The 19,024-nt window shown below is 39.5% G+C and overlaps 1 protein-coding gene across 11 annotated transcripts in view; it reads left to right on the forward strand.

The window, feature by feature from the left end:
• Positions 1-19,024, forward strand: part of LOC140537666 (uncharacterized) — a 184,446-nt gene that overhangs the window by 72,697 nt on the left and 92,725 nt on the right. Inside the window, exon 1 of one of the 11 annotated variants that reach the window (XM_072659816.1) lies at positions 17,068-17,146. The exons of 7 other annotated variants lie outside the window; for them this stretch is intronic. The gene's annotated coding sequence lies outside the window, so the exon portion shown is untranslated. Of the gene's footprint in view, positions 1-17,067; positions 17,147-17,984; positions 18,155-19,024 lie in introns of those variants that run through there. 3 more of the 11 variants (XR_011977678.1, XM_072659815.1, XR_011977675.1) reach the window with 3 other exon arrangements.

The following is a 19,024-nucleotide window of genomic DNA, read 5'->3' on the forward strand; positions in this document are numbered from 1 at the left end:
CCCCTCAACCTACACCTAAACCTATCCTACTACAGCTAAATCTAAACCTGACCTACTACCCCTCAACCTACACCTAAACTTGGTTTCTAGACCACCAGTTGGTAAAACTCACTGTAAATGTGTTCAGCTCCTACACTGGTTTATATAGAAAATGCTTCACGAAATGCCAGATCTTCCACTTTCTTACTTCTTGGATCAGTTGTTCTTGAGATGCTAGTAGTCGCAGTGAAGCAAACACGGACGCTGTGGTTATTGGGATTGCTATGGTTCAGAGGCTGTATGTGGAGCTAGTCGTTAGCATTAGTCAGTCAGTCAGTGGCTCAGTTGTCTTTTATCAGTCAGAGAAAGTTGCATTTGTCAGTCAGTCAGCTGCTGTTCCACTAGCATGCTTCAGCCAAAATGTGCTAATGACATGCCATTCTTCTCTTTTCAATAGAAGTGGACACAGAGTCGGGCTTGACAAAAAAAAGGTCCAGCCCCCTTGACGCTGGACTGCAAGTAATGTGGGCTGCTACCGTAAATGAATTTGCCAGCCCCGGGGTCGACAACCAGACCAGTATATTACATCAATTCAGTCTTTTAAACACTCCAAATCTACGTTTTTTATATTTAAAAGGAAATAATTATAGTATATAAATAAATAAATATAAGTATATATTTAAAAGGAACAGCATTATTTTATGTATGTTTATATATATATATATATATATATATATATATATATATATATATATATATATAGTATTATTATTATTATAGTTCAGTGCAAATTCACTGGCCTCTTTGCACATTTTTGCAACATTAGTGTGAGTACCATGGTAATAAAAAATGCCACAACAATATGTACAGTCATAGGTACAATCTTGAAAATAAAGATGCTTCAAATAATAATAGAAGAACCACTTTTGGTTCCATGGAGAACCATATTTGTTAAAGGAATGTGAGCGTAAAGAACCTTTTACAGGTTTAGAGTTGATGTAAACATTCTTTACCAAGTCAAAGGTTCTTTATATACACATCTCTTTTAAAGGTTCTTCTAGAACCTAGAACCTTTTAAGAGGGTATTCAATGTAATTTTCTGATTACATGACGTTATTACAAATGTGTTATTACAAATGTGTATTACTGATGAATAGCCCTCTAGTTAGTACAAAACTCCCTGTAGTTACTGAATAATACACCTTAATGTGTTATAAGGCTTGAGGTGTTTCAGGGTTAACTAAACACTGAATTTGCTCAAATTATTTTTGCATTTATTTTTTCACCCTTTTTTAAAATTTTTGTGATCATTTTGAATCATTTTTTATCCATATGGTTTGACCAAAATCAAAATTTCACTCACACATGTGCATTAATGGGTTAAGAGCATGTTTACTATAAAACTGGAGCTGTAGTTTTGGTTTGGTGACCGATAAAAGGCTGGCCGCTTCATTGCTGTTGTTTTTTTTTTTTGTCCTGATTTTGTCCGGGTTGGCCGGCGCTCACCTGGGAGCAGTGATAGCTTATCAAAGCCAGAGCAGTTCCTCTCCAACACCAGCACATAATAGAGGCTTTCAGAGAAGAAGAGTGGCAGCGGGGGGAACCATGGGAACCAGCGGTCAGCTGACAGCTCGATGGACAGCTTGACTGCTTCTGCAGCATCATGGGAAATAGCTGTCACCTGATGCTGCCATCCCCACAGAGATAACCTTCATTGTGACAGCGTAAACAAAGATAGTGTTCGGATCTGGGGGGGGGTGGTGGTGGGGGGGGGCTTTTTTCTCAGCTGTAAGAGTCCTTGGCTTGGAAGCAGATGCGATTGATCCTTCATTAAGACTGATCAATGCACTAATTGATTATTGAACCTCATTCGACTTGTGAGAAAGTGTCAAACTGCATCTTTTCACTGCTGGTGATTTTCATTGTGTTTGATTGAAATTTCTTTGTTAGTAAAATCACCTACACTTTGATTCTGTTTGTGTAGGTAGTGCAGGATTAACCCTTAATATTCATCCCTGGAAATAATAAATAAAGTTACTCTGATTTTTATTTGAATTCTTTTTAACTTTATAGTTTCATTAAAACATGGCAAAGCGGCGGAAAGTTTGGTTTATATACTTTCAATTTATTCAACATTGATGTCTGCACATAACTAGCAATGCGCCTAACTATGCAATGTATAAAAGTATTGTTTGAATAATTATTAATCTTGTGTTGAATTCTTTATATAGGCTTACTGTTGCATAATTTACAGTAGTTATGTAATAGTTGTATATACATATAACATACAGACAAATACCGATAATTCCTTGTAGGTATTGAACAAGATACTGAATAATTCATAGAAGATACTGAATAATTCATGTTAAATACTAAATAATTCATATTATATACTAAATAATTCATAATAGACATTGAATAATTAACAGTAGATACTGAATAATTAATAAAACATACGTAATAATTCATGTTGAATCTGCATTTTTTGCATATATTGCATATCTTATTGTTTGGTGACTTGTAAATAAATAATATTGTAAACACTGGAAGTCCGGTTCATGATACAATGGGTTCCGTTAGATGCTTTTATGAAATTCAGACAAATACAGATAATTCCTTGTAGGTATTGAACAAGAAACTGAACAATTCATAGAAGATATTGAATAATTTATAGTAGACACTGAATAATTCATAGAAGATATTGAATAAATAACAGTAGATACTGAATAATTCATAAAAGCTAATTCATATTGAATATGCATGTATTGCATATCTTATTGTTTTATGACTTTTGTAAATAAATAATATTGTAAACACTGGAAAAGTCCAGACTCGGTTCACGATACAATGGGTTACATAAGACGCGTTTATAAAATACAGACAAATACAGATAATTCCTTGTAGGTATTGAACAAGATACTGAATAATTCATAATAGATATTGAATAATTAACAGTAGATACTGAATAATTCATAAAAGATACTGATTAATTCATATTGAATATGCATTTTTGTATATATTGCATATCTTATTGTTTGGTGACTTTTTGGGTAAATAAATAATATTGTAAACACTGGAAAAGTCCAGACTCAGTTCACGATACAACGGGTTACATTAGACGCGTTTCTGATCAAAGGCTTGTTTGCAGAAAAGGCCATGGGTCTTTTCTACTGCACAGAAATACTCTCATCTCAGTGTTTCAGTCCAGCCCGTATGGAGGAAAACACACTGCTGTAACCAAATCAAACTAAAGCTTCAGTACTGCTATATGGAGTGAATGGGCCGGTGATAAACATCAGGGCTGCAGGATGGAGAGAGAGCGAGCGAGAGAGTGTTTCTCAGGGAGAGTGTTACATTTGCTAAAGTGCTCTGGATGAATAAACCTGCATATCAAAATACAGGCTGCACTGAAAGAGAATTCATCTGAAATTCAAGACTGGTTTATTTGGAAATGTGAACTGCTACCACTTAGAACCTCAGAGAGCTCATACGGTGGGCTTTTCTGGGGCCAGTATTGGTTATCTAGTACCAAACAAGTACAAAAAAGCTTAAAAATAATGGTTCCTTATTATGTCTTGGTTTGTTCTTCATGCTCTCATTTTTAATCTCAAAATTAATTACCCTCTTGAGTGATGCCATAGAAGACCCACTTTTAGTCATCTGCATTTTTAAAAATTACATAAAATGTTTCTTTGCCTGTATAAGCTCTTGTAAAAGGTTCTTTAAAGAACCTTTTATTAAAAGAATGGTTCTATATGGTATCAAAAAATGTTCAACTGTTGTGAAAGAACACTTTTTCAGTACTAGAACTCACATGAGAGTGAATAGCACTGTTAAACGATGACAAAGAGGGTTCTAGATTGGATTCTCTGGCTTGGAACAATACTAGAACACCTTTCTGGTTGTAGAACCTTTTTAATTTTTTTAAAGAACGTATAGAAGAAGAGAGAAGAATCATTTAGCATTTAAATGGTTGTGTTGTCATGGAAAACACTCGGTGAGTGTTTGTTCTACGCTAGGCTAACTGGGTTCTGGTGTAAGATGTGTCTAGTCAGGCCTTAGACAAAATATGCAGCCTTTATGTTGTTCCTCGGCAGCTTCTCTGAAGCGATTCCTTCAGGACTCCTTGTTGTTCATACCAGAGCCTGAACGAGGGCAGGTATTTTTCAGGCCACTGGATGTCAGCTGCTCTCTTGGTGTTGGCCCCTGCAGCCTGAATAGCAACATCTGGACATGCAGAAAGTGTCTATTTATCTTGGACCACATCCCTGCACAGCTATAGGGGTGCTAATACAACCAAATTCAGCTTTGAAGTGAAAAGTGTCATGAAGGTGCCGTGGTTTGGCGTCTTGTTTTCCTTATCGCCATCTTTGCTGTCATGTGTTGTCTAATTACCCCCTTTCCACAGGCTCGTGAGCAGCCGACGGTTCTGTGGTCCTCTATTAATAACGTGACGCTTCACTGATGACACTGCATTCACTTGATATGTAATGAAGGTGATCTAACAAAGACCAGCATTCATAGATTTTTATTGTGTTAGTGTCAAAACCTCTGGTGTCTGTGATTGAAAAAACTATAAAAAGCAGGAAATAGGCAGAAAAAAACATAGCGCATCCAACAAGAAGGAAACCCTTGTACATCTTTTATACAGCAGTAAACACATGGCAGCTTACAGAAACCATTGATTATACATGCTCTACATTCATGCACCGTAACTCCACTGGAATCCGATTTCAACCAGTAAACACATATTTAACCAGTTAATTTCCTTTATGCCGGATGAAGTGCGGACCGCAGACCAAATCTTAGCCATTACAGGTTAAAGTAGCCTGGAATTTGAGTGTGAAAGAGGCCGATCATCAACTGCTGCTTAGGTGAAATGGTGAGATTTTTTCTTTATGGCTTATAAACCTTCTGTTGTTGTCTTTTTTAAACTTTATCAGCAAAGCAAAACTAATCAAATCTTCCAACCTGATTTCGAAACCTGAATTTATGCAAGCTAATAGAATCAAAAATCTTTGTCACGCAAAAACCTCGTAACTATTGACATAATTTGCATCTGGCAGATAATATCAGTGTCTTTAAAACAACATTATGTAGAATTTTTTACCTTAAAATGCTCCACTGACTGTAACAGGGAGAGTAGCACTACTATGGTTGCTACTCTGGGCTCGGCATTCTGCTAACTACACTATCCTGCAAAATCCTGTAAAATCGCTATAGCGCATCTTTCAGCTTGTCCAGAAGAGTGTGTCCTTTGCTGGTAGCTCAAAGTGTGAATTACACTTCCTGACTGTTGGGGGAGCCCAGGAGCAAGAAATAGGAAGTCTCCATAATGCTGCTTTAAAATATATATTAATATATATATATATATATATATATATATATATATATATATATATATATATATATATATATATATAATATTATTAATTTTTGAATTTCATGATTTTTTTCAGGAAATAAATTATATACTCTATATTTTGACCATGTTTTTCTTATTGTTTTGACATTGAAACAAATAGTCAAATGGTAAAAGTGCACATTCCAACTTTAATTTAAAACATTTTTATTTTTTGTGTAATGAACAAGTTAGTTAAAAATGTGTGTAATTACAATGTAAATATTATTATGTAATGTAAGTGCAATATTTAGCAAACATCTACAGTAATGATAGGAATCATTCTATGCTGAAAAATTGCAAAACTAGTGGCCGGTGGTAGCATTTTACATCCCTAGCAGTGAAAGTACACTAGGGCTTAAGGTTAAAAAACAACATTAGCAGTGGCCAAGCAGGTGCAAAAATAGCGCTATCCATTACTTATACGTATTTGAAGTGTTTGAGGAAACAATCCCGCACAAATACTATCAGTTTCCATCATTATTGACTCAAACCGATCATCTCCCAGCCTTTAGCTCCTGTGTAAACACCTTGTTAGCTAATCTTCTCATAGCAGGAGCTTTTCTTCCCCATCCGTAGCCCAGGTTCGGGGGCTGATAGGCCAATGTTAATGTTGTGTGGAGTGTCTTTGTTGGAAAACAAGCTCCTTAAATGTGTTAAATTCTTCAGCCCTCAACGGTAGCGCATTCACACACCTCTCATTGTGATGCAGCAACACCGAGGAATATTGAGCCAAGGTGTCAACCACTTGACAATGCCTTTCAGATAGCCTCTCTAAAAAACCTCCCAGCATGGGCCAACAAAGGCTGGAACAGTGGGGTTTTTGGAGCGGGGGGGCTGGTCGCTGTGCTGATTGGGCCAAGCTGTCATGCAGATCCATGTAAAAACCACTGTTTCCCCGCCCCACAGCAAGAAAACCCCTGCTATTGTTTTAAGGCTGTAGCTTCGGGGCTAATTCAGAGCTAATTGCTTGACAGGTTCTCACTTTGAGGCAGATTAGGAAGTCTTTTTTGCAGATTTGGCAGTGACTTAGCCGACGAGCAATTTGTACTAATTTGTTGAGATCCAGAGACAAAAAGACCAAACCTAGCATGGAACCGACCAAGCATCTTAGCTCCATTATTGCAGATAATAAAACAACAATGGCATGCATGCAGGAAATGAACTGGGCAGGAAGAACTCAGTGTGTTAAGGTTAAGAGATTTTCATGGAGATTAACTTCCATTTCATGGTATTGAGCTTAAGGTAAGGTGTGTTTCTTGTCAAATATCTGCCAGAATAAACACCAAATCAAGCTAAAACACATCACAGCATTAGTGAAGAACCCACGAAAGATCTCCAAATTAACGCTGTGAGAAAACATCGGTCGGTTGACTGGCAAAGCAGTTATGGTTACAGGAGAATTCCACTGTTCAAAATGTTCAAATGTTAGGTGTGAAGAAGTTCATTAAAACTCATCTCGACACAGTGGTGGTGAAGGGAACCAGCGCCCACCATTACTACTACAACACGAATATCGCCGTTTTATTTACTATCCAAACCCACCAGTGAACCACGCGAGTCTTCTGGGTTTAATATGCAATGTTGATGATGGTTAAATAGTAGCAAATTTAAAAATAAATTACGTTTATGGTTAATTTTGACATAAAACACCCAGGATGTACGCTCATACCAGCTGGAAATATAGGTTTTAGGACATTTTTTTCTTTTTAAACTAAGGTCAAACAGTGTCTTGGGAATTAGTTCATTCATATCTGTTAGGTGCAATAACCTTCTGTGAGGGAGTGATTAGTGGCATTCTACATTTTGAGTCTGTACGTTTCTCTAGGTTGGAGCGTTTCACTCTAAAACCATTCGCAATTTCATTTAATCATTGGTGGTTCTCTGGAATACATAAATATTACAGTGGGTAATATATTCAAGGCAGTCAAGACATTGTGAACCATGTCAGCAGGTTGTTGTTTTTTTCAGAAACATTGATGCCGATGTTGGTGTAGAGACCTGCTTGTTCCTTGTTTCTTCAGAAATCAAGAGCATTTAAAGGAGTTGATCCTGCTTCTATTGGAGTAACCCTCTCTCTACTGTCCAGCGAAGAAGACTTTCTACTAGCTTTTGAAAGAGCATTGCTGTGAGGATTTGATTGCATTCATGGACAAGAGCGTTAGTTAGATGTTGGATGATGATCACCACCCCACTTCATCATCCACACTCCACAGCTCATCCTAAAAGTATTGGATGGAGCACCCTCTGGCCCATGCCTGGCATTACTCATGATGCTAATAGGTTGATGTTTATCTGCTCCAGAGTCTCTTATTCTCTCTCTATATATATCTATATCTATATAGTGTATAGTTCTTTAACCTCTTAAATTTAACCCCTCAGATTTGGGGGTTCTTCAAGGCAAGACATCAGGAACCATGTCAGCAAGAACCAATTGGATGCTTGAACAGTTCTTTGGCTGGTTGAAGCGTTCTTTGGATTGGATGAGAACCTTTGATAGGTTTTTTAATGGTTCTTTAGTGCACCAAAGAGGGTTCTACTATTGTATAGTGTCAAGAACTCTTTTCAATAATAGATATTCTAAAATTTTTCCTTGGAGTGTGATTACAAAATCCAGAACCAGAACCTGGAAATCTAGATTTGAAGACCTCTGGTCATCAAAACACTAGCTTGGATATAAGCTAGTGTTTTGATGACCAGAGGTCTTCAAATCTAGATTTCCAGGTTCTGGTTCCAGAGGTCTTTAAATCTATACCTTAAGTTAAGTTGTAAACTTGGGGGTTGTCATTGCCGTTCTAGTGCAGCCACATATGTAATGTCCATGTCTACATGAGGCCACGACCTGGCTTGAACCTTCATGCTCTCGCACTAATCCCTGCCATGCTGGATGTAAATAAAGTGTGTGAAGCCTTCGAGGCATTGGCACCTCATTAAGCTCCAGGTGTGAGTGGAGGGTGTGTGTGTGTGTGTGGATACGAGGTCCCCTGTGGCTCCTCCAGTCCCCGGGGCCCCACGCTGAGTCAGCGAGAGATATCACACCTCCCCTGCCGAGGTTTTGTGTTGATATTTGCTCTCCAGCGTCTGACGGGACGCTTGCTGAGCCGCTGTTTAACACACACTCCGTTTGCTCTTCAGCAGGGGACACTCTCCACTCTCCACCGGAGGTGCTCAGGGAGTTCTGTTTTAATCCTGGTGCTGCCTGGTTGGATAGAGGCTGATATGCATCTGAGTGGCACTTTTCTATAATACAGAGACTCCTCTCACAAGGACAGAAATAGAAATGGTCAAACTATAATATAATATATAAAATCATAACCCCCTAAACCCAGTGGCTGGATGTTCAGTTATTAGTATTAGGACCAATTACTCAAAAAACACTGAGAGGTTGTTTTTTTTTTCAGAAACATTGATGCCGATGTTGGTGTAGAGACCTGCTCGTTCATTGTTTCTTCTGAAATCAAGAGCATTTAAAAGAGTTGATCCTGCTTTCGCTGGAGCAGTCTCTACTGTCCAGCGAAGAAGGCTTTCTACTAGCTTTTGGAGGAGCATTGCTGTGAGGATTTGATTGCATTCATGGACAAGAGCGTTAGTTAGATGTTGGATGATGATCACCACCCCACTTCATCATCCCCACTCTGCAGCTCATCCTAAAAGTATTGGATGGAGCACCTTCTGGCCCATGCCTGGCATTAGTCAGTCCTCAGTGCCAATAGGTTGATGTTTATCTGCTCCAGAGAGTCCTATTCTTTTGGCAGCACTTCTCTACAGGGACTAGACAAGCTGATGTGGTTGCATGCGTAAAGTCTGGATAATGCTGTATGTCATGTGGCTGTAAGCTGTAAAGTCTGGATAATGCTGTAAGCTGTAAAATCTGGATGGGGCTGTATGTTGTAAAGCATGTATATGTGAAGACTAGATGGGGCTGTATGCTGTAAATTATGTGTATATGTAAAGTCTGGATGGGGCTGTTTGCTGTATATTATGTGTATATGTAAAGTATAGATGGGATTGTATGCTCTAAATTACCTTTATATGTCTGGATGGGGTTTGCTGTAAATGGTGTGTATATGTAAAGTCTGGATGGGGCTATATGCTCTAAATTACCTTTATATGTCTGGATGGGGCTGTATGCTATAAATTATATGTATATGTAAAGTCTGGATGGGGCTGTATGCTGTAATTATGTGCATATGTAAAGTCTGAATGGGACTGTATGCTGTAAATTACCTATATATGTCTGGATGGGGCTGTATGCTGTAAATTACCTATATATGCCTGGATGGGGCTGTATGCTCTAAATTACCCATATATGTCTGGATGGGGCTATATGCTGTAAATTACCTATATATATCTGGATGGGGCTTTATGCTGTAAATTATGTGTATATGTAAATTCTAGATGGGGCTTTATGCTGTAAATTATGTGTATATGTAAAGTCTGGATGGGGCTGTATGCTGTAAATTATGTGTATATGTAAAGTCTGGATGGGGCTGTATGCTGTAAATGACCTGTCTGGATAGACATCTGGATGGGACTATATGCTTTTAATTATGTGTATATGTAAAGTTTGCAAGGGGCTGTAAAGTATGTGTATATGTGTATAAGTCTCAGATTGATTATTCACATGTTAAACCACAGAAATGTTTCTTTTTCTGTATGTGAACTCAGAGTTTAACACTCTTACATGTCCTACATTTATGCACTGGCTCTGAAAACCCAAACACACAGCTATAGGCTGGATCACATTACCTCCCATACATAACGCTTGGCTTGCAGTGTTGACAAAATCACCCTTCCTAATGTAGCATTGCAGGCCTTTTAGATGTCAGAAAAGAATTATTGTTAGTTCAGTGACTTTTGCCCACCCATCCTCCCAAAACCGACCTGCCTTTACAAATGTTATTTTTTTGTATTAATAACATCTAATCTGGAAATCTGATAAATATTATGATCACTATTTTTATATAAAACCGAATTTTAATTAATTGGCCAGCCAACCAGTGCGCCGACTGTCTCCCACACTGTGCGGGATAACGGTCTTGATCTTGACAAGCTAATCACACGGTAGTTTTGAAGCTGAAGCTCTGCAGGTAAGTGATGAGTGATGAGCGGCGTCCCGCTGCCTGAAACAAAGCCGGGTTTTCTGCCTCGTCGCCCCAGCGGCCGTGTTTGGACTGGGGGGCTCAGAGTGGGCTGACAGTTTAGTGCTCTCAGTGGTAAGCTGCTTTCCACTCCCCCCCTAACCCAGCATCCTGAAACAGCAGGTACTCACACTCAAACACATGTAATCACATTTCCCCCGGAGAAGGCCTGAGGGGCTTGCATCTCCAGCCCAGCTAGACACACCGCTGCAGCCGTCATAACCGTGCTTAGTATCGACTGAGTGACGAGCAGACACACCGCTGCACTCTGCTTTTGTCTGGGCTCCAGTCGCAAACCCCTTGTTTGAAATGTAGTTGATCAGAGGCTCCTAATGAACACATTCAGCTACTTTAAATTGCACCCATTGCTGACACAGATGTGCAAATGCACACACACAGTTTGTCTAGTCCCTGTAGAGAAGTACAGCCAATAGAATAGGACTCTCTGGAGCAGATAAATAAACATGAACCTATTGGCACCATGCTGCCTAATGCCAGGCGTGGGATAGAGGGGTAAAAAGCCCCCCAGCAGCATTGAGCTGTGGAGCAGTGGAAGAACTGTGTTCTCTGGAATGAGGGTTGGTGCTCCATCCAGTACTTTTGGGATGAGTTGGGAGTTGGTGATGGTGAGGGAGATGAGGTGGGGACCTCACTAATGCTCTTGTTGCTAAATGCAATCAAATCCTCACAGCAATGCAGTGTGCGGGGGATGCTGTTGCAGTGTGAGGGGATGCTGTTGCAGTGTGGGGGGATGCTGTTGCAGTGTGAGCGGATGCTGTTGCAGTATGAGGGGATGCTGTTGCAGTGTAGGGATGCTGTTGCAGTGTGAGGGGATGCTGTTGCAATGTAAGGGGGATGCTATTGCAGTGTGAGGGATGCTGTTGCAGTGTGGGGGGGTGCTGTTGCAGTGTAGGGGATGTTGTTGCAGTGTGAGGGGATGCTGTTGCAGTGTGAGAGGGATGCTGTTGCAGTGTGAGGGGATGTTGTTGCAGTGTGAGGGGATGCTGTTGCAGGGTGGTACAGTGAAAATGGAGCACTATTGAAGTGCACCTCAGTTGTTGTGTCCAGTTCTCTGCAGCAGCAGTGGCAGATCGATACAGAGCGGAGTGTGTCTTTGTGATATTAGTGAAGAAGCTGTCTAATTGTGTGTGTGTGTCTTTGTGTGTGTGGAGGGCATGGCTAGGCCTGACCTCTCCTGTTCATCTTTTGCCTCATTCAGCTGCCAGTCAATAGCTGGCCTTGAGCTGGGACACATGTGCGCACACACACATACAAACACACAGATTTCATAAAAATCACACTGATAAAAATTGTCCTTCTTTTAAAATATTTATTTTTGCTTCTCTTGTAAAGTTACTATTTTTGAGATGCAGGGTTTTGTATCAACAGCAACGATTTGCAAGATGATTTCAGACATGAAGTAACTGGTGTTCAAGACAGCTCAGAGCCAAGCCCAAGACTGGGACACATTGAGTCTGACTATAGACTTTTTTATAAATATAGAATTTTATATTATATAGAGTTGATCATATTTTTTCCTAAATTAGTAATAAATAAATATATATATATATAAATAATTTTATAGTCTTGGTCAAGCTAAGGCAGTATATATTTTGGAAACAAATGATGATTCTGTGTTCCTTTGTTTTTAATACTTGAACAGACGCCGCCACAAAAAGTCCAGCTGAATATATACCAACATCCGTTCCATCCATCACATGTGAAAACATCTTCCCTCAAACTAAATCAGCTCATCACAGTGATCCAGTCAGCATTAAAACCCTTACAATGGTAAATTACAGTGATATCCAGACCAAAGAAATCATTCCTAAATAGGAACTAATAGCTAATAGCTATTACTGTTACTGTTACTGATAGCTAATTAATTAATTCCTATTTAAAACATATTATCATGATTATTGTTATATAACCATATATGAGTAGTTATATATAATAGATCATTATCAGACAGACAGATGATAGATAGATTCCACAATTACACAGGTAGATTGGTTGAGAGACAGGCAAACAGACAGATTGGTAGAGAGACAAACACACAGGCACATAGACAGACAGACAGATACTGGTAGCGAGATGGCCAGAAAAACAGACAGAAATACAGGCAGAGAAATAGATTGATAGAGATACAAACAGACAGACAGACAGACAGACAGATAGATAGATAGATAGATAGATAGATAGATAGATAGATAGACAGTCAGTCAGACAGACAGACAGATAGACAGATAGATAGATAGATAGATAGATAGATAGATAGATAGATAGATTGATAGATAGATAGATACACTAGTAGATTGGTCTGTCGCTCTACCAATCTACCAGTGTTTCTATCTATCTATCTATCTATCTGTCTATCTATCTATCTATCTATCTATCTATCTATCTATCTATCTATCTATCTATCTATCTATCTACAGACAGACAGATTGGTAGAGAGACAGACAGACAGGCACATAGACAGACATATACACAGATAAAGTTGTAGCGAGACAGACAGATACAGGCAGACAAATAGATACACAGACAGATTGGTATAGAGATGGCCAGACAGATAGACAGACAGATATACAGACAGAGAGATAGATTGGTAGAGAGACAAATAGACAGACAGACAGACAGACTGGTATTTATTGATCATTAATAGGGGATTTGTTGTAGTATTGTGTAATTATATTAATAATAATAATTACTACTATTAATAATATTATAATATCTGTCTAATAAAATAGCAGCATGCTATTCTCATGGTTGTTAATCCTCATTGACAGCTCACGTGTGTATGATGATCAGAGCTGGCAGGTACATGCCGGTCCCCGAACTCCAAACAGCGTGAGGAAGATCTCCATGGAAACTTAAAGCAGCAATTTGAAGTAAAAATAGTGTCATTATCAGGGGCAAAATACCGAGCCACCTATTTATGTATTCCTTGGATGAATGAACAATTAAAGCAGAGGGAGCGAGCAGAGCAGCATGGTTTCCACAGTGATCCCGCGCGCGCCTCACACACTGTTATCCATTTGTTGATATTCACTTGAGTGTTCCCTACTGAGCTCCATTAATAAAACATGGGAACAACATCTCATCTCCCATCAGAGGAGAAGAAACAAACCTAAGAGGAAAGTAGAGCACGCTTCAGTTCAGTTAGGGAAGAGCATCACACAGGCTTTCCCAGCGACCGCTTCTGACAACTTTGGGTTAAAACTGTCACCAATACAGCAGGATGCTCCGCCCACAAATGCAGTCGTTTATATCTGCTGTTGGATGGGCTTTACAGAACACCTATTTAGTCCCATATATATATACCCCACATCCCAACAGTATTGGATGGAGCACCAACCATCATTCCAGAAAACACAGCTCAATGCTGGGGGGCTTTATACCCCTCTAGCCCACGCCTGGCATTAGGCAGCATGGTGCCAATAGGTTGATATTTATCTTTTCTATGGAGAGTCCTATACTATTGGCCATACTTCTCTAGACAAGCTGTGTGTGTGTGTGCATTGTCAGCAATGGGTGCAACTTAAAGTTGCACAATGCATTCATTAGAAGAGGTGTCCGCAAACTTTTGGACATGTGTATGTGTGTGCGTGTGTGTATTTTTTGTATAGTTGTAAAGGCAGGAACCGCAGCGGAAACTGAGAGATGGTCTTTGATGGCCCGTGTGAAGACGGGTAGGTCATGTAGAAATGCTGATGAAGGGTTTTAAATATGTGGTGCACATTAGCCCCCTGTGTGTCCGTAATGCGCTTAAATGCTGGCCGGATAACACACACTGCTGTCATTGAGTGGTTGAGGTGGGGTGGAGGGGGGTGGTCCCTCTCCCGAAGTTTATGCCTTCTTGGTTGGGTCCCATCTGCTCCGACTGAAAGAGTCTGAAAGCTTTTTTTTTTTTTTGGAATTAGTTCCCTGCCCATAGAAAAAGCAGAGCTTCTTGTTGGCAGCTGAGTGCTTCTGGGCAAAACCAATCGCCTTCCCTCCATCCCTCCCTCCCTCCCCATTCGCACTTTCTCAGGCCTTTCAGCCTCCCAGGCTGCAAAAAGAAAGAGAAGGAATGAAAAAAAGAGAAAGGAACACTGGTAGCTACAGATTCAAGCCTCTACATATGTTGTGGAGGATGAATCCCTGCTGAAACCTTACTGTGTTAATGCGTTGCTCCTTTTTTTCTCTTCAGTATGGAGACGGGTGTCTAATAAAAACATCAGTCAAGGTGTGTTAAATCAGATTTATATGCAGTAATAACTGCTTCCACATTCAGAACATCTGATGTTTTGAATTCTGTACAGTACTGTCATCGGAAAGTCATCTGAGAAAATGATCTGGGTTATTTGTGCTAAAAACACATTAACTTTAGAATAAATACAAATACTGAAACTACTGAGCAATTCATAGTGGTTACCGAATAATTTACAGTGCTTACTAAATTTATATTAATTTTACACTGCCTAATAATTTATAGTAGGTTGTGTATAATTTATAGTGGTTCACTGTATCATTTATAGTAAACACTGAGTAATTCATAATGGCTACTGAATAAATCATTTGAATTCCAGAGTAATTCATAATGGCTACTGATTAAATAATTCGAATTCCAGAGTAATTCATAGTACTTATAATTCATAGTACTCATAGGTCATTTATAGTAGGAAGTATATAATTCATAGTGGTTTGCGGAATATATATTAGAGGAGCTACTGAACAATTTGTAATAGATACTGAATCATTATTATGAGTTCCTGAGTAATTCATAAAGGCTACTGAATAAATCATGGCAGATGAAAAATATCATAGTGGTTACTCAGTCATTCATAGTGCTTACTGCATAATTCATAGTAAGTAGTGTATAATTAATAGTGGATACTGAACAAATCATAGGAGATACTAAAAAGAATCATAGTGGTTACTCAATAATTCATAGCGATTGAATCATGCTTCGTAGTTACCGAATAATTGATAGTGAGTTACAGAATAACATAGTAGATATTTCTTAATGGATACTTTTAAATTAATTCATGCTAGATGCTGAATATTTCACAAGAGTTCCTAATTAATTCATAGTGGATACTAAATAAATCATGGTAGATGCTGAATATAGTAGATAGTAGATACTCAGTAAATCATAATGACTACTCAATAATTCATAACCATTCCTGAATAATTCATAGTGGATGCAGAATCAACCATAGTGGATACTCAGTAGTTCATGCTGGATGCTCAGTAATTCATACTAGATGCTGAAAATTAATATGAGTTCCTAAATCATTTTTAGTAGATACTCAATAGTTCATAGTGGATACTCAATAATTCATACTAGATGCTGAATAAATGATAGTAGATATTTAGTAATTCATAATGACTGCTTAAAACAACTTTCATAAACATTCCTGAATAATTCATAGTGGATGCAGAATAAACCATAGTGGATACTCAGTAGTCCATGCTGGATACTCAATAATTTATACTAGATGCTGAATAATTTATAAGCATTCCTAAATAATTCTTAGTGGATACTAAATAAATCATAGTAGTTACTGAATAATTCATAATGACTACTCAAAAATTAATAAATGTTCCTGAATAATTCATAGTGGATGCAGAATAAACCATAGTGGATACTCAGTAGTTCATGCTGGATACTAAATAATTCATAGTGAATGATAAATAAATGATAGTAGATACTCAATACTTCACAGTGGATTCTCAATAATTCATACTAGATGCTGAATAATTAATACTAATTTATGATCAACTGCATTAGACCTAGATGCACATGACCTATTTTGCATCCTGCAGATACAGGATATGAATTAAAGACATGAAGATTATTTACTACTGAATTGCCGTTATTTTGAAGAACTTGCTGCAAGGTCCTAAGATAAGCATTAAAAGTGTAGAATTATATTTAGCAATATTTATCATTTCTGCTTCCTGTTTGCTGAAATTGTTTATTTAAAGCGAATGATGATTTGTATTTTGTAATGTTGGGTTGTTTTTTTTGTTTTTGGCTGAGCAGAGCAGCTCCCTCTCCCTCACGGTTGTGTGGAGTGTCCCGGCTCGCATTCAGATATTCCTTATCTGTTTTTCTCCAGCTCCTCTGTTTTCAATGCAAATAATGGTCCTTTCCCAGAGAATGGCAGTCCAGCCCAATACCATCCCTCATTCACCAGCTTTTGTGCCTCACAATTTAAAGAAGCTGTCAAGTTCTCGTTGCTCTTGGCAGGGAAGGCCAAATCTACAGAGCCTCGCGAGTGACAAAAAAAGGGAAACTTTTTTTTTTCACCCCCCTTTTGGCTGCCATTGTATATGGCTGAGTGAAGGGGAATTTTAGCAACATGTAATTTACTCTCAAGGGTTTTTTTTCCTTCTTTTTTTTCTTCTTTTTTTTTTTTTTTACTGTAAGTGGCTTTAGTGATGGTAATTTCTGCCTTTGTAGGTGTGGAAAGATAACCATCAATCAGTTGTCAATTGGTCAATTGCAGAAGTGATGAAAAGGAAAGGCTTGAACAATCCCTCGCTCTCTGGCTACCTAGAGGAGTGAGGGAGCGAGGGAAAACCTGGCAGCCGGAGGGAGCGGAGGGAGCGGATCGGGAGCACAGGTGCTGAGCTGGTAAGACCACTGTTATCTGGCTGTATTTGACTTTTATTGACGTCAGAGCAGATGATGTCTGATATGGAGTTACAGGTAGGGCTTAATGAGGAGAAACTGCTGCATTGGGCCGTTTAGGCTGCTTATTGAGCTGTTAGTGGCCTAAAATTAGTGGACGTGATATCAGAAGGGACAAAAAATGTCTTTTTTTATGTATATTTTCATTTATATCAAAAATGCATGTTTTCCTCTCCATGAGCACTTTTGTAAAGGGGTACTTGGTCTCCATGTCCTTTATAGGAGTATAGAAGCCAGGCTAGTGGCTTGGCTTCTATAGCGGAAGCAGGTTGTACGCATCTTTTGCTGTGCAGTGTTGTTTTGCAGAGGAATATCAGCGCTCTGACACAAAATGCTGGATTATTTTGGACAGTTTTTGCTGTGGAAGTTCAGGAAGACAGCCGTGGAAGAAAAACACACACGTACAAAACAAACAGAGCAGAATAAAGGAAAAATGTTTATTGTTCGGTTTGTTTCGATGTGAAAAACTAGCCCCCAACCCTCCCCATCCCATCGCGCTCTCCACAGATATTGATTTTGGTTTACGTCTGCCTCCGTCTGCCTCCGTCTGCCTGCTCTTGAATGGGAAACGGATTACAGGCCGCGAAAAGGAAGGCTGATATGATCAGCTTGTAATCCGGTCCATGGTTTCCTAGCTACCGTATTGTCTATTCTGTTCCGCTATGTGAAAAATGTTGAATATCAACAATGGGTTTCACTGCTGTATTGTTGAGTTTTGTATGAACTAATCTTGCTTCACTAAAAAGACCTACAGCTTGGACAAAAAAGTCTAAAGCCCAGTGCATTCCTAGCTTGCCTTACACTCAGCCAGGCACGGGCAGAGAGGGAAGACACTGCAGAGCAAATGTCCCGAGCCGAGGCGGCTCTCCCTGCTTTCCTGCCTGCCTGCCCCGGGGCGCCTGTGGAGCCGGATTCGGATTTTAGAGGTGCGATAGGCCTTTGCTAGCACAGGTAAGCTAATGCTAATTACCTGTCTGGTGTCTCGTTTGCTGTCTTGCTGTGTGTTCAAGCCTGATTTAGGCCTAGCTGGGGGTGCAGGGGTGGATGGGACTGAGATATGTGTGTGGTCAGCCCTTGAAGGACCATGCAGGTTGTTTTGATATGGGTGCAGGCTGAACATGAAGTGTGTGCAAGCCCGGGCAGTGAGGGGGAAAGGACTAGCATGGACTAGCTTGAGGCTTGAAGCTACTGTGTATGTGTGTGTGTGTGTATGGGTGTGTGAGTGGGAGCACCTGTATACACACTGGCTGTATGCTGGTACCTTTATTCCTCTTTGATTTTGCAGGTGCTTTCGCACCGTCCCGCTCCGCAGACAAAAGCAAATTACATCTTCTGTCAGAAATGCACGCGCTAATTATAAGAGTTGTTTTGTCTCCGATGCTTCGCCGGCGTGTGTGTGTGTGTGTGTATGCACGTGTGCCTGTGTCCTTTCGGCAGCCGGATGGAGTGCAGAGTGAAGGAGAGCGCGAGGGGAACGAGAGAGAGAGCGAGAGCGAGAGAGTGGATGGGGGTGGACTGTTCTGGCGGGACGTAGAGGGAATGTTTAAGTTGAACTTTAAAGCTGGGCTACAGATCAGCGGCTGTGTGTGTGTGTGTGTGGGGGGGGGGGGCAATAAATTGCAGAAATATGCAACATAGTCCACAGTCAGTCACCACAAAATGCCTTACACCTTTCTTTTAGAATGGAAACGTTTGGCCATTGATTTGAATGGGAAACTGTTTCCACTGCTGGTTCTACTTGCTCTTATAGAGATTTACACTTACAAAAATGTGGAGTTTTGCATATTTATAGAACATGAATTAAATGTAATTAAATTAGAG

The sequence above is a fragment of the Salminus brasiliensis genome, chromosome 17 (assembly GCF_030463535.1).
Source record: "Salminus brasiliensis chromosome 17, fSalBra1.hap2, whole genome shotgun sequence".
In the NCBI taxonomy this organism is placed as follows: Eukaryota; Metazoa; Chordata; class Actinopteri; order Characiformes; family Bryconidae; genus Salminus; species Salminus brasiliensis.